This window comes from Plectrocnemia conspersa, unplaced genomic scaffold, assembly GCF_051122295.1.
Source record: "Plectrocnemia conspersa isolate PC_06_02 unplaced genomic scaffold, ASM5112229v1 ptg000001l, whole genome shotgun sequence".
NCBI lineage: Eukaryota > Metazoa > Arthropoda > Insecta > Trichoptera > Polycentropodidae > Plectrocnemia > Plectrocnemia conspersa.
The window spans coordinates 3,746,508-3,761,821 of NW_028277165.1; the positions used below are offsets into that span (position 1 = coordinate 3,746,508).

General features: G+C 30.0%; 1 protein-coding gene across 6 annotated transcripts in view; it reads right to left on the bottom strand.

Moving 5' to 3' along the window:
- Positions 1-15,314, bottom strand: part of LOC148238473 (uncharacterized) — a 64,002-nt gene that overhangs the window by 9,709 nt on the left and 38,979 nt on the right. For 2 of the 6 annotated variants that reach the window (XM_088201935.1, XM_088201929.1), the window contains exon 1: positions 11,846-11,938. The exons of the other annotated variants lie outside the window; for them this stretch is intronic. The gene's annotated coding sequence lies outside the window, so the exon portion shown is untranslated. Of the gene's footprint in view, positions 1-11,845; positions 11,939-15,314 lie in introns of those variants that run through there. 6 annotated transcript variants of the gene reach the window in all.

Below are 15,314 nucleotides of genomic sequence, written 5' to 3' on the forward strand. Positions count from 1 at the left end.
ATAAAAAGGGCCGGAGTGGCAATCAATTGTTATCTCGTTGAAAATTATTAGACTAGCTGTAGATTCACAAGTGCAATATATATAAGCCCGACATATGTTTCATGTGCGTTTCTTTATATAGGTAGTAGTTACATTATTAAAAGCATATTAATGTAACTACTGTAATAAAAAAATATGTATATATATATAATCATTTATTAGATGAGGAAAATCCAGGTGAAACCCTAATCTAAATATATAGCATATAATAGATATTTTTAAAAGAATGTGAAGATCTATTTATTATAGAAATTGTAATTTATATCTTTGGAATTGCAATCCTGCACGCATCTTTCTTCATTAAAACTAATTTTGAAGGTTCTCTTTAAGAGTTTTAGAAATATAATAATAGCTGTATTTGTATTTGTATTTAGCTGTAAATAATTTTAGTGTTGCAGAATTTTTGTGCGGTTGTTTTTTCTCAAGAACTTCAATTTATTTTATTATTTCTCGAAAATTGTATACTGTCAGGATCACTCATCACTGCGTCAATTAACGATAACATCGAAAAACTTTTTTCTCGTCGTGAAAAACAAACGGTTATGCGTATCCGAGCGAACGTTTATTAACGATTCAATACAATTTTAGAACAAGTTCACTGAAAACGTTAGACTTTAGCATAAAAACAACCAAATGTGATTAACACAGCATCTCCGGATTGTGCATTCCAGTGAATGATATCAGTCCCAAATTCAAGGATGATAATTAGAGGGGGAGCAGGTTGGGGAATTTGCCCCCCCCCCCTCCTTCTGACTTTGGGCTGAAAATGCATTTATAGAAATACTGTGATAATAATTTTAATTAAATCACAATATTAAAAACATGACAAATGACTGACCAACTTTTGCCCCCCCCCCTGGAAAAAGATTAAATGACGTCCCTGATTCTAAACCAGAAATTCTCAGGTTATTCATCAGAAAAATTTAAAAATAACTATTCCGAAAATATTTTAGTGAAATCATATCGGAATACATTATCACCGGTAGATACATATTTTTCCAATAAAAATATAATTTATCTGGCAGGTGCTAGTAAAATTATATGATTTCAACTTTTCCACGTCTATTGTAATTTATTTACATCTCATGTATAAATGTTACAGTTAATGTGTTTTTCGGTCAAGTTATATTTTCACTAGTGAAGTGCAAATACATTTTCACCAGTATCTACTAGCAAAAATATAATTGAACTGATAGACACTAGTGAAATAATATGCAGTTTTAAAATGTCTATGAAACTCTATTTGACAGTTGCGAAACGTACATTTGCTGTTCAAACCCAAACCCAACTTGACCTGATTCTAAAACTAATTACAATTTTACAACTTTCCCTATATAAAATCTAAAATACAAACTAAGCCAACTCAGCTCTTTTGGAAAAATAAGCGAAAGAAGAAGTATAGACAGACGTGGCATCTCGCATATTGCTCCATAGTTTGTTTTAAAAATTAGATAGCTATCCTCACTGATATTACTACTTACTTTTGATATGAAAGCATTGGTTAAAGTGTATTCAAACCAAATTGTAGTCGATAAGGGACGCAAAAACAGTCATCACTTCTCAGAAATCAAAAATTTCATTGTGAAAAACAAACGATTATGCGTATCCGAGCGAACGTCCAATAAAATTTTCGAACAAATTCACAGAAAATGTTGGACTTTACCATTAAGAACAACCAAAGGTGCTTAGCACCAAAAAAATTTTGGTTAAATTTGAATCAAAATATATTTGGTCAATTATGTAAAAAAAAATTCTCTTTCAAACACACATATAGTCAAAAAACACATTTCTGCTGCACTTAAAAATCTTAAAACACAATTTGTAGCATTCCAGTCATGCCCAGTCCGTCCCTGGCAAATTGTTAATTTTTCCCAACGAATTTAGCGGGAACCGGGCGTCCGGAAGGAGCGTTCTCGGAGCGTGGCCTATTTTGGTAGCGCACACGGTCCACCACGGCTCACGCACACCGCCACATTTTCTTATTTTCCAACATATGCACGCACACACACGCGTAAAAAACTACTGGGATTAGAAGACGACACCGTCGCGAGCTTCACCTTGACCACTTGACCACCAAGATGGGCGACTGGCCCTAGCGCGGCCTATGTCGCTTATGCGGCCGCAAAAATCGAACGCACCCTCGATTCAATAGTATCGCTGGTCAGTGCCAAAAGTTAACTCAAGATTGCAATCTTGCTGCAGAAAAAATAGATGCGTGACGTCACGGTGTAGTTTGTTTGTTTTTGTGAAGTCTACTTGACGCACTCTGAATTAAACCATCAAACCAGGCAGGTATTTGCAGGAAGAGTTTGCTACTGAGATAAATATGTTTTAATAATGCTTCCACCAGTCAGCTAATGTTTACGCTTCAAGATCAACAGATGCAAATATCACATATTAGCTATATAGATAATATATTATATAGCAAACAGCGTAAATAGGTACTTGGAGAGTAATATATATCATATAAATACTATATATTTTTATTAGGCTTTCATGATCTAGGTATAAATATATAGTATATGAAAAAAAAGTATATGCATATGTGAAATAGTAAAAATATATTACATAACTTATAAGAGGGATACCCCAGATCCTTAAAAGATAAAAAAATAGCCACAAAGACTTTCTAAAAGCCTATAAATATAATCGCTTTAATAATTTGTGACTTTCAAAATCAAGTTTTTTTTTCTTTGTCAAACCATAAATAAGTTTGCGAATTTACCTGAACAAAGGATACCATTTAGTAGAGGGTCGGGGAGCAGATGGGGACATTTGCACAGGTCCATTTATAAAATGCTTTATGGATTGTCAAATAATAAAGCTTGTTCTTTGAAAGACACAAACAAATACGCTTTTAGAAAGTCTTTGTTAGTAATTTTATCTCAACGACCTGGTAGTTATTTTATAGAAATTGTACATTCACGAAAAGATCTAGAATAGGATTGGAAGAGGACCTCCTTTAATTCTTAGAGAGTATATATAAGATAACACGGCGTATTAAACTTATATCCATCAGTAATTTCAACTAAACCATCACACTTGCACCACTTTCAATTTGGATTTTTGAATCGTCGCTAAATAAATATTTATTATACAATAACAAAGAGTCTGCTTCTACCCCTAATCATCGTATTTGCAACAAGATCAAAAATAAGAACAGAAAACGACTCTGATTTTGTGAAAATATATGACAGTCAACATCATCAAAAATCATTGTGCTTTCGACTTGAAACAAGAGCTTATGCAATAAAGCACCAAGCAGAGCTACTAATGAAGCTATAGAAAAACTTTAAGCATCACCTGTCATTTGCCTACAGGTCTAAAAAATCAACTCAAAAACAAAAAAAGGTTCTATTCATAAAACATTTATATGTTGAGCAGGATTATCATGATCTAAAGCAAGAGCAACATTTTATCTATACTTAAACCTAGAATTTCTAAAAAATATATTTAAAATTTTATTTATAATACAAAGTTTTTTATTACGTATTTATGGTACTGTGAGTTTTTCAACAATGATCTAATCTGCAAAGCGCAGAATGCAATAGTCATTTCGAGTTTGAAAATAAATAAATTATCACAAAACTCGTCTAAAGAATTGATGATTACAAATAAAGATTATTTGAACTATCCTTTGTACTTATCTGACAGTCGCCAAACGTAAGATCATGAAGTCAAACTTGAGGTAGAGCTAAGAACTAATGCGATTGGGTTATAATTTGCTCAACTTGTTATTTGACAAAGCTTTATATAACACTAGAAAATGTTTTGAAAGCCTAATGTAAAGTGGTTATTGAATATACAATTTAAAATCAGTGGAATCATAGACAATGACTTTCACCACTGCTATTTAATTACAATGACTTTTAAATAAAGTAAAACAAAAATACAATAACCATTTTTTTCATCTCTTATCCACAAAAAATATAATTTATTTATAGTGCATAATAAAAATAGGTTGTAGTAAAAATATTGTTGTACTTAAGAGAAACAGACTGTTTATATAATAATTTGAATAAGTAATTTTAATAATCAATATTACGCTAAGGAAATTTAATAAGTTTTTTGATATTAATGCATTTATTATCTGTATTTTTTTTAATACTTTTCTATCCTAAATATAGAAAAACTTCCCAAAAATGATTAAAAATTAAATGAAAACTGTTTAGTTAATGCCAAAATAAATTTAGTGAATTTTAAAACTAGCAATAAAATATGTATTATTCCAACGGATTATTAACATTTGTGGGAGAAGTAATTATTAAATTATTATGTGCTATACTTTTTACTATTATTCTACAACACAAAACTTTTCTTCGTAAGCTTCGAAACTCATCTAAAGAATCAATGATTACAAATAAAGATTATTTGAACTATCCTTTGTAATTATCTGACAGTCGATTATTAACATTTGTGGGAGAAGTAATTATTTAATTATTATATGCTATACTTTTTGCTATTATTCAATAACTTCTTAAAAATGATCTTAAGCAAAATAAATCTGTATGATTAAGTCCTTTGATTGCCAAAATAAATTTTATGAGCTTAAAAACTAGTATTAAAATATTTTTAATTTCACTCGCAACTTACTTCATATGCGTTAATAACATCTGTGTAAAAAGTAATTAATAAAATTAATATACATATGTATATTTTTCTATCATAAAAATGGAAAAACATTTCAAAACTCCTCTTAATCAAAATTAAATCTGTATGATTTAACCTTATGGTTGCCAAAATATATTTAGTGAATTTTAAAACCAGCATCAGAATATTTATTATTACTCGCAGATACGGCAAATAATTAATAAATTTTATAATTATTAATTTGCTATACTTTTTTATAATATTTAACAATCTTTCTATACTTAAAATAAAACAACATCAAAATTAAATATGTATGCATGTTTTTTTTTAATATATATAATATACTGATAATTAAATAGTAAGCATGGTAACCAGAGTGTTAAAACAAATTTGAACGACTGTTCTGTCAACAATGCCTAATTATTTTAGACAGTCGATGTATTGCTGTTTAGCAATCAAAGACTGAGCTTCGATTAAGTATCTCTATAGTTATGTATATTGTATTATAAACAAAGCAATGGTACATTTATAAACTAGTTTAACTGTAAAAACTATGGTTTTAATTTAAAAACATATGTTATGATTACTGCTTAAATTACTAAAAAATAAGATTAATTAAATAAATAAATTTGACATATTCTAATTTTTTTATTATTCGGTAAAAGTCTCAAAAATGTACTACAGCTAAAAGAACGTCTATGAAAGTCACTTATTTTAAAAATAGACTGACTTTAATTTGGTAAATATAAAAATTTATCCTTGACGAAATCGTACTTAAGACTAGAAATATATTTCTACGAATCATATGATAAAATTTATATTAAAATGAAATTGAACTTATATACATAATAATTTCTCGTACAACCGTTACGGAAATCCGAAATAGATTCGTATCAGCCATCGATCCATTTAATATAAGCCGACATTTCGCACAGAAATAGATCATCGATCGATCTTTGATCTACGCATTGCACGATTTTGGCTCGGGCTTAATATTTACGTTTTGGAGTGTAAATTTGGCACCGATCGACAATTCAAAGCACCTTTATCAGGTAAGACATTTTTTAATTAACTTATTCGTAGCAGTTTCATCTTGATTAAAAGTGGTGTAGGTCTGAAAACATTATAAGCAACGAATAATGTCAAATTTCTAATAAATATTAAATAAATAATAATAAACTTTTATAATCCAAAACTTATTAAATTTACTGATTTAACTCATCAAGATCTTTATATGCGAGTTTTACGCTCTTATGCAACTGTGATGACCGATCGTTCAAAAATAGATGATTGTGAACATGTTGTACATATAACACATACAGTCAAGAGTTCAAATACCCTGAAAATCGCTTTTACTGGATTATATAATATTTTGCAATTATTTTAACCATATAATTAAAATAAGTTAATTTATATAATTAGGTCAAGGACGTGTTCTTTTCTTAACAACTTATAATTAAAGCTCATTGTTTATAGTAAATTCTTAGGAGCTTCTAGCATTAGCTTGAATACTATAATATTTAACAAACTGGCATTAATCCAACCCGGAATAGGTGTATAGATCGCCCTGCGCTATCCGGACAATGTCGGTAAAATTAAATAGTCTAAAAAGTCTGCATGCGTACGTCCCTTAGGAATTTCCATTAGGACGTTAAATATATAAATATGCCCCGGATTAATTCCAATGGAATGCCAAGACTTTTGGAACCGTTTGAACAGTGAAAAAGTCTACTCATTCATGTCAAATTCCATTTTAGTTCAAAGAAAGTCTGCTTGAAGCAAATCTACAAAAAAAATGAATAAGACGAAAGTAAAAAGCGTCTGAAAATGGACTTTGGGAACGTTGCCCGAAAATAATTTTCAAACTGCTGCTCAGAGAAAATTGTTATTTTAAAACTTAATTAGATTTTATATTAATGGCATATAAGATGTACGCTTGCAATGTGCTACAATTTCGATAATTAAAAATAATAGAGGTCATTATAACACAAATATCTGAATGCGTTCCTAAAATATATGTTAGCTAGTTTAAGATGTCGCAGAAACTTGAGATGGAATTGAGGAAAATGTCTCTGTAATTCGACAATCAAATTTGACATTTAAGTTGACGCGCGAAAAATGGCGCCGCCTCGCATGAATCATTCGGTGTTGTCAGCATTAAAAATACCTCGCGTCACGTGCGACAACTTAACACTCTCCCCTTTATATATTATATGCAAAAATAAAGTTAGTAATTTTGGAGAGAATTTCCTCTAACATTATTTATAAGCAAACAGCTGGTGTGGAAAATTATTAAATTATTTATCTTCTCTTACCTAAAACCTTTTTTTGGCACACAAAATAGTTACACGAGATACGACCGAACCGCGTGGAAAGTCGAGCGAAAGACTTTTGGGAACCGAAGACGAACAACGGGGGAAGGTTACTTTCGCCAAGAGGAAGAAAGAGCTCTGTCCCTTTCGCACGACGCGTCTCTCTTTCTGGCAGACGTCACCGGGTGAACACAAAAGTGGCCAAATATAGCGGCGATGCTGCGGTTTGCAGCTTATTTATACACACAAACGTGTGCGACGCCAGACAGAGTAGACTAGACTAGCGGCTGAGAGGAAAGATTGAAAAACGTCATAATGATTTTTCTTGAGAGATGACAGTCTTAAAAAAGTAGCCCGAACAATTATATATATTATTTTAGTAACTTTCAATAAATTTTAAAGTAGCCATATCTATTTATGTTTTTTATACTCATTAGGTAAGTATACTTCAATTGTAACAATACATTTTGTCTATCATTGATTTATATAACATATTCTGATGATATCAATCGAAATTATAAATATAAGTTATTACACATATTTTCTATCGTTGCACGACGACGAACGCAGGTACGCAAAACTGCCAATTAATTTTACTTTACACTTAAGCCTATTGTTATATTTTGTATCGAGTAATTCTTTGGAATCAGCACGATTTTAGGTTGAATCCTATTGTTTTTCAATCTAAATGGTAAATAAAAAAATCAGGTTTTTATATATTCTTACTCATTGAGAAATATCGAAGTGATATTCATAGGGACATTTAAGGATTATAAACTTTAATAATAGTTTGAAATAAATGTCGCTGATTTGTTTCACTATTTAGTAACTGATAATTGTTGTATGTGTTCATGTTGAAAAAATAAAATTATAACAAATAAATTATGGATTATTATGGATCATTAAAACCACAATGCCATTGCATCATATCAGTTACTGACACCGACCAAAAATTTAGTTTTTATTTACGTTGATTTTCAATAAAAATTTACTCTAGAAAAAAATACAGTAATATTAAAAATTACTCAAATTAAATAAAAGCCTTAATTATTTACATAAAATGTATATAATTGATTTATTTTTAGCAATTGTGTTTTTTAAATTTAAAGAATTTATATCTTAAGAACAGCAATTATTATTTACTAATCTAAAAAAAATGATCAATCAAACCAGAAATACTTTTGTTTAGAACATATTTTATGATTACAAACACTTCAGCAAAACTGCGTAGGCGTAGAATGTTTATACAATAATTGTTCTTTCATAGTTTATTTTCTTAAAAGTATGTAAGTCAATCAGGCAGTCTTTAATAATATCGACAGTGTTATATTACAGTGCAATATCTACAATATTAAATTACAACGATATTTAATATATAAAATCTATTGAACAATCTTGATATATATACCTAGTAGGTTCACGACCTCACAAAGACTAGATATATGCATGTAAAATATAAAATTGGCACTAATATAAGCTCATGTTGACACACAAGGAAGAATTCCCCAAATTGAAAAGTGGGCGTTTTGAACATTCTGCCAAAATTATGACGATAGTAGGAGTACATTTGTGTACAAACAATGGATAAATATTTAATGTAAAACCTTAAAATGTATAAACATCACATTTTTAGAATGAGTGGAGAATGAATTGTGGCTCGTTTGATAGGATACGTTGAATTCTCAACCTCCCTGAACGTCATTCCTTGTGCTCCTTGTGTTTTCGCAAAAAACTTGGCACGGAAGCTTCGTGTCGGGTTCAAAAATACAAGTGCATCGATCAACGTCGCTGAAAACGATCAAGTTATACAAAAATTCTAACTGGATTAAAGTCCGTTCATTGAGAACGTTCGACATCTTGGCCACGATAACAAGGCGGTCAATCGCACGGGTAAAAATAAAAGTTTGCACACGTCGATCATAGAAATAGTTGACTGTGATCGTGATAACGCAATAGGGACAGTTATCACGTTTTTATAAGGATATGATAAAAGTTTTCCATATCCTGAAAACATTCAATTCGATTATAGTTTAATCAGAAATGACTCTTTACAATTTACTTGTAAGTTTACTCGGCCGAGTAATACAATATGAGTACTCGGCCGAGTAGTCATAATAAATTAGTGAAAATCAAAAGTTTCAGATACCTGAATTTATAAATTATGAGTCGTCAACCTATCATTGTAACATCATGATAAATATTACTAATGAATATTTTTAGATGGCTTTCAACAAATACATTTATTTTAAAATTAATAAAGAACCGTGAAACTAGAATTTAATATGACTTTAAGTGTATGTTGGTTACCTCCACTTAAGGATGAAGATTATTATCTCAAAATATCAAGTGATCCTAATAAGTATGTTAATAAATTGCTACTAAAAACAATCATGTAAAATATTAAAGGCTTAATTACACTATTTAAGATACTCAAGACATTGCTATTAGATAGACTAGCAAGCATTTAACTTGTGAAAAGAAAAGGAGTTGGAGAATATTAAAAAGTATACGTTTTTATTAGTTAATGCCTTTAAACCTATTGAAAACTAGTGCTTTTCAATATCTTTCATGTCTGAAAGATCGAAATTATTAGTTATAAGCTAATTATATTTTAAATTGATCATCATAGATTAAGCTCTCCAACATTTTCTTGATCTTATGGATGAATATCGTGATTAGTAATTTATAAAAATGAGTGTATGCTTTATTGATAGTCTATAATTTAATGCAGATTGCCTTACTACTCACATAAAAGTATTGATGGTGTTTACCCCATTGTAACAAGTTGGGCTAACACCAGAAAAATCCCATTGTCAATTGGCTGCGCAGCGCAAATTTTATAGATATTTATTAACAGACATTGACCGTATAGTTGATTATGCTGATTAACTTCCTGTTTACTTGCATAACTTAAAATTTTTAATAATTTAGTACAGAAACACTCGAGGCCGCGCAGCGTATTTTTTTTGTAATTATTTTGTATTTTAAATTTATTAAAATAATATATATTCTTTTAACGGAATTTTTACTGGATTTTTAAAAGGTTTTTAAAAATAAACTATATTATATCCAATACCAAGGGAGATTAATGACCGTGTAGCACAAAATTTTTGCATATTTTTATCACAATATTCTCAGCTGCTAATATAAGGAGAAATATGAAACTAACATTTGAGAAAAATGAAAGAAATAAACTGGCTTAAGAAAATTTGTAGATGGTTTAAAATGGTAATACTAAATAAGAATACCAATCAACGAAGTCAGTGGACAGTCGCTACTTCACGAATATGTACTAAAAGTCTAAATTCAATTGGCTATAAAACATATCTAAATTCTAAGGCATTTTAAGTATTATAATATATTTGTAGTGAAATATTTTATACATCAAGAACCGACCAACTTTAAACACACAGGTGAATAGCAAGTATATATTAATTATTATTAATAATAATAAAAATAGTAAACATTAAATATTTATCCACCTGATGTACCGCTATCTGCACCCAATGCCTAAATTAAGCTTCTTTATGGTATTTATAATAGACATGACCATAACAACTAAAAAATACATAACAAAGAAATTAAACTTTGTAGTTACCGAAACTTCCGAAATTACTCATACTTTTGAATTAATTGTGCTGGTAATATTTTTAAATATTTTATGAATATATATCTATATTGTATATGTAAATTTGTATACATTTATATTAATATAGATATTTACTATTCGATATAAATTAATAATATAATTTATTAAAAAATATTATAAAAAGCACAATCTATTTTAAATAGTATGATAAAAATATATTAAAATTAATAGACAAACTTATATAGCATATGTTTTAATTTTCTATATCCTGAAACGTCTAATATATTTTATGGTCATCATCAAAACTAATACGCGAGTCGCTTTTTAAGTGTCACTTTTAAGGCCAACTGATTAGTCAAATTGTAAATAGTCATATAAATCATCAAAGTATGACATCAGATGCATTTATTAAAAAATCTCTTCTGGTGGCGTTATCAATCTTGGCAATCCTTAATTGAGATGTTTAATGCCAAATTTATTTATAAAATATATTCTTATGCAGCGAAATGTTTAATATCATAATTTAAAGATACAATCAACGTATGATAGTCCAACTACACAAGCAAAAATATGACATCACAAGATATGAGGAAGGAACTAAAGAAAACTTTTAGTGTCGGTCTTTCGCTATTGTGAGATACCGTAGCAAGCTAGCATGCGGATACTGGATGTTAACTTTATGCGCGTAAAATATTATTTTTGTTTAGTATATTTCTTAAGAATATTTTTAGTATAATTAAATATTTACTGAGTATTTTATTACGCACTACTATAAAAGTTAAGCTGGATTGACAAATTGATTATTACAGTACAAACTTAAAGTTGGTAGTCCAATTATACTGCCGTAAAATTTCAGGGAAGTGTTAAAGAGTGCGACAATGTATGCAATAACCATGATAAAATAATTAAAATAATAAGGTGAAATTTCACTAAAATAAATAAATCTTATTGCATCTCAGATTTCTAAACAATTATTCAAGTAATAATTTAATATCGACATTTTTAAGATATTTTATTACATTTTTAATTTTTATAGATTCTCTACAACTACTTTCATTTTTATGAAGTATTACATATTTTTCACAAATACTGATTCAATAATTATCTTAAAACTCAAACAAGATTGGTTTCATAATCATAAACATCACTAGTTAAAATTATATAAATGCACAATATTTTCACAGAAGTTTTCAAGAGTTTTTATTCATTTATTTTTAAAAAGAGGAAGACATCACTTGAAAACTTCTGCACAAGCACATAAACACACATATATACACATAATCACTGAGCACTAATAGCACGTCCAAATACGCACCGGCAAAATTAAACTGGGCAAAGGTGAGTGGTTTCAATTGCGCCGCCAGCCATGGCAAGCTCCTGGAGCTACCGCGGAAGCTCGGACGCTACTGACCGCCTACATGCGACGCACAAAGCTTTTAAAAGCTCTACCACAAAGCCGACCTCGCGTCACACTGTGACCTGCCACCTGCCACAGCAGACGATGATATGTCACAAGTCAACGTTACGTATGTGAGCATGCGGAAGCGCAAACAATGGTCAATTGGAAGACTCGTGAGTGAGCATGATACGTAAAATGACAATATGACATTCTAATCCTTGACATTTTGTATAAACGTGTGCATATTTTCATTCCAAAATCGCCAAGTGAAGCAGTACTTCACATATATACCTTACCACAACACTATCATGCTAAATGGTATTTAGAAAGATAATAAAAAAAAGCATTCTCATTTCATTTTCTATAAATTAGTATTTTTCATACTAGGTCTTAAAAATTGTGTTAGAGAGCTACATTGTATTCAAAGAAATCCATCAAGTTCTATTGTATCATTAGTACATATGTAAGTAATGGTTTTATCACGAAAAGCTTAAAAAAGAATAGGACTGAATAATAAACTTCCGTTTCTTTCTTCATAACAAAATATAGATCTTTGTTTTCGTCACTAAATATTAATGTAAATAGATATTTTAATTTATATATAGCGGATATTTTTACAAAGTAAATAAAAATCTTTTAGTACATATTGTTGAAGGTAATCATAAATCTACGCAATTTACTTTTGCAAGATGCGGCGGGATTTGATCGTACCGCCAGAACGACACTAAACTAGCGATATGATGCTATTTTTTTAGAAAAAGAGTGTTTATTGTGGCCAAGTACAGTTGAAATGGCGAATAAATGAGTTCTGTTGATATAACAGACCATTTTGCAAAAAAATACAAAACTACCAGCAAAATCAATTTTTCTGAGCAGGTAGCGAAACCTACAAAAAACATTATTGTATTTTTTACGCAAATATTTAGACGCAATATAATAAAAAATTTACAAGAACTGAGATTATATTACCAACATAACTATAAATATTGGACCAAACATGGGAAATGTCGATCTCCTTCTATTTCTCTGCTAATCTATTGTACATATAACTTAAGCGGAAACGTCGCTGCAGAAAAATCACTCACTACTTTTAACTTTTCACCAATGGAGCTAACGCCAAATTGTCACGGACGGCCCAATACAAGCCTAGATTGACACTGCGTCGTATAAAATCCAAAGACAATTAAATTATTTTTAATAAAAAATATAAAACTAAGCATTTTGAACATTTTATCAAATACTGATTAGCCGTGTTTTTTAAGTTGCAATAATATATTTTTGCAAATGGCTTAAAATGCTACATTATTATGATTAACTAAAAATGTATTTTTAATAATAATTGTCTTTAGTTTGTAAATAAAGTACTATTGGTCGTTATAATTAAAAAAAATAGAAGAGAATTGTGAGAAGAAGAAGAAGAAAAAGAAATTTCGACAGCATTATTGTATTTCTACAGCAGAGACATTCGTAAAATTGTAAATAAATGATTATAAATAAAAAAATATGTTCAATCAGTGATTGCTAAAAAAAATAGAACTTATTATAAAGAAATATAAATTAAATCAATGCCATCGCTAAAATTTTGGTTTATAGGGTTGGTTTTAAGTATATTTGTACTTGAACGCTACTGGTAGATAGGGACAGGCATCATTTTCTAAAATCATTTTATTTAAATAAATATATTTTTGTAAGGCTGAATAATATTGTTCATGCGTTTAGTTGTAAGCTAATTTTTTATGATATTTGCAGAACAACAGGAGCTCAAAGACTGACATGTTAGAAAACTAAAAAATTAAAAAGCCAAAAATAGTTTTGTCTGCGTGGCTTATGCATAAATTAATTTTAATCAAAATGAATAATAACGGTTTAAAGAATATATATGCAGGGTCCTAATTCATAAAATTGTTTCGTACAAAAATTCTCTCTACACATTCTAGTTTTTAAAGGAAATTCTAAACTTTGGAAGAAAAAAGGAGGGATGGTTAAGACCTGAACCAAAACTTGATTTTAATATTACAATACATCAGTCCTGATAAATCCTAATTTACTTACAATAATAAATGGAGTAATTAAACAAGAAAAAAGTAGATTCTTAGGAGTAAAATAAACTTTTTAATTAAATAAAACAATAAAGATATCGTCAATCCAAAGAAAATAAATCAACTTTTATAAATGATTTACGTTTAGAAGACTTTTTCCTTGTTTGAGTAATCACCCTTTTATGTCAGGAAAAGTTTTCTCGTCAAGCTTTGGCTATTTCTAAAGCTTCGTGGGCGTCTGAGATGATTGACACCGACGACCTTGCTTTCTGGATATCCCTGGGGAGGAGACCTGCCAAAATCCGCGCCGAATTGATCGTGAAAAGGCCACGATAAAGAGGTACACCTCACGAAAGTACGTTGACACTGGCTGGTAAAGAGCAACACTCCCAAAATAATACGCTTATGGCCGAGTCTACTTTGCGATCTTTGTAATACGCCGTTAGAGCTCTGCGTATTATTTTAATGAGGGGTACAGTCGACGCCGCGCTGTCTGGAGACGTTCCCAGAAAACTACCATTCTGGTGATCGTGTCACGAGAAAAACGTATTTTAAAACATTTGAGTCGCTTCAGCGAATCCAGACAATCTTTGTTACGCAGACAATGTGAGGCTTATTCCGAAAATCTTGATGAGTACAGTCGACGCCGTGCTGTCTGTATACGAGACCGAAAATATCTTTAATTTCTGGTTACACCCAAAATATAATATAACTAGTGGCTTTGTGTGAAAACATCTCAAACAAGACTGTCTTATATTTTTACACTACACAAACATAAATACAGAAATAAGGGACGTAATCGCGATTCTAAATTCCGCAGTTAAAACATGGCTAAGCATCAAGGAATTGACGACACCGTCCCTTCATTAAAAAGTTATTTATTAAATAGACGCTACGCTGATAATGCATCTTATAGAGATATTCAAGAAATTTTATTTGAATCCTCTTTAACAACAAGTACTTTGCTTCGCTGGGATTCAAGACAATGGAGCCATATTTAAGAACGCTATGGACTAGCGTATCGTGCATAATTTAAATCGGAAATAAATAAGTGACACGCGCTCCGCATGACAAAGCTGAGCATCCTCTGTACCATATCGCAAGCTTTGGAAACAATTCAGTTTCAAAACGATTAATCAAATAAAATAAAATTCATATTTATACAATTTTTTGCTTGCATTATCATAATTAATTTATATAACTATATCATCCGATAGATGATCAAAAATAATTATCATTAATTTCACATAGCACGAAGCAATAAATATTCGAAAAGAAACATAAAAAGAGTAGAATATAAAGCAGTTGCAGTTTTAATGGTTTGTATTCGTGTCGAGACTTCAAAC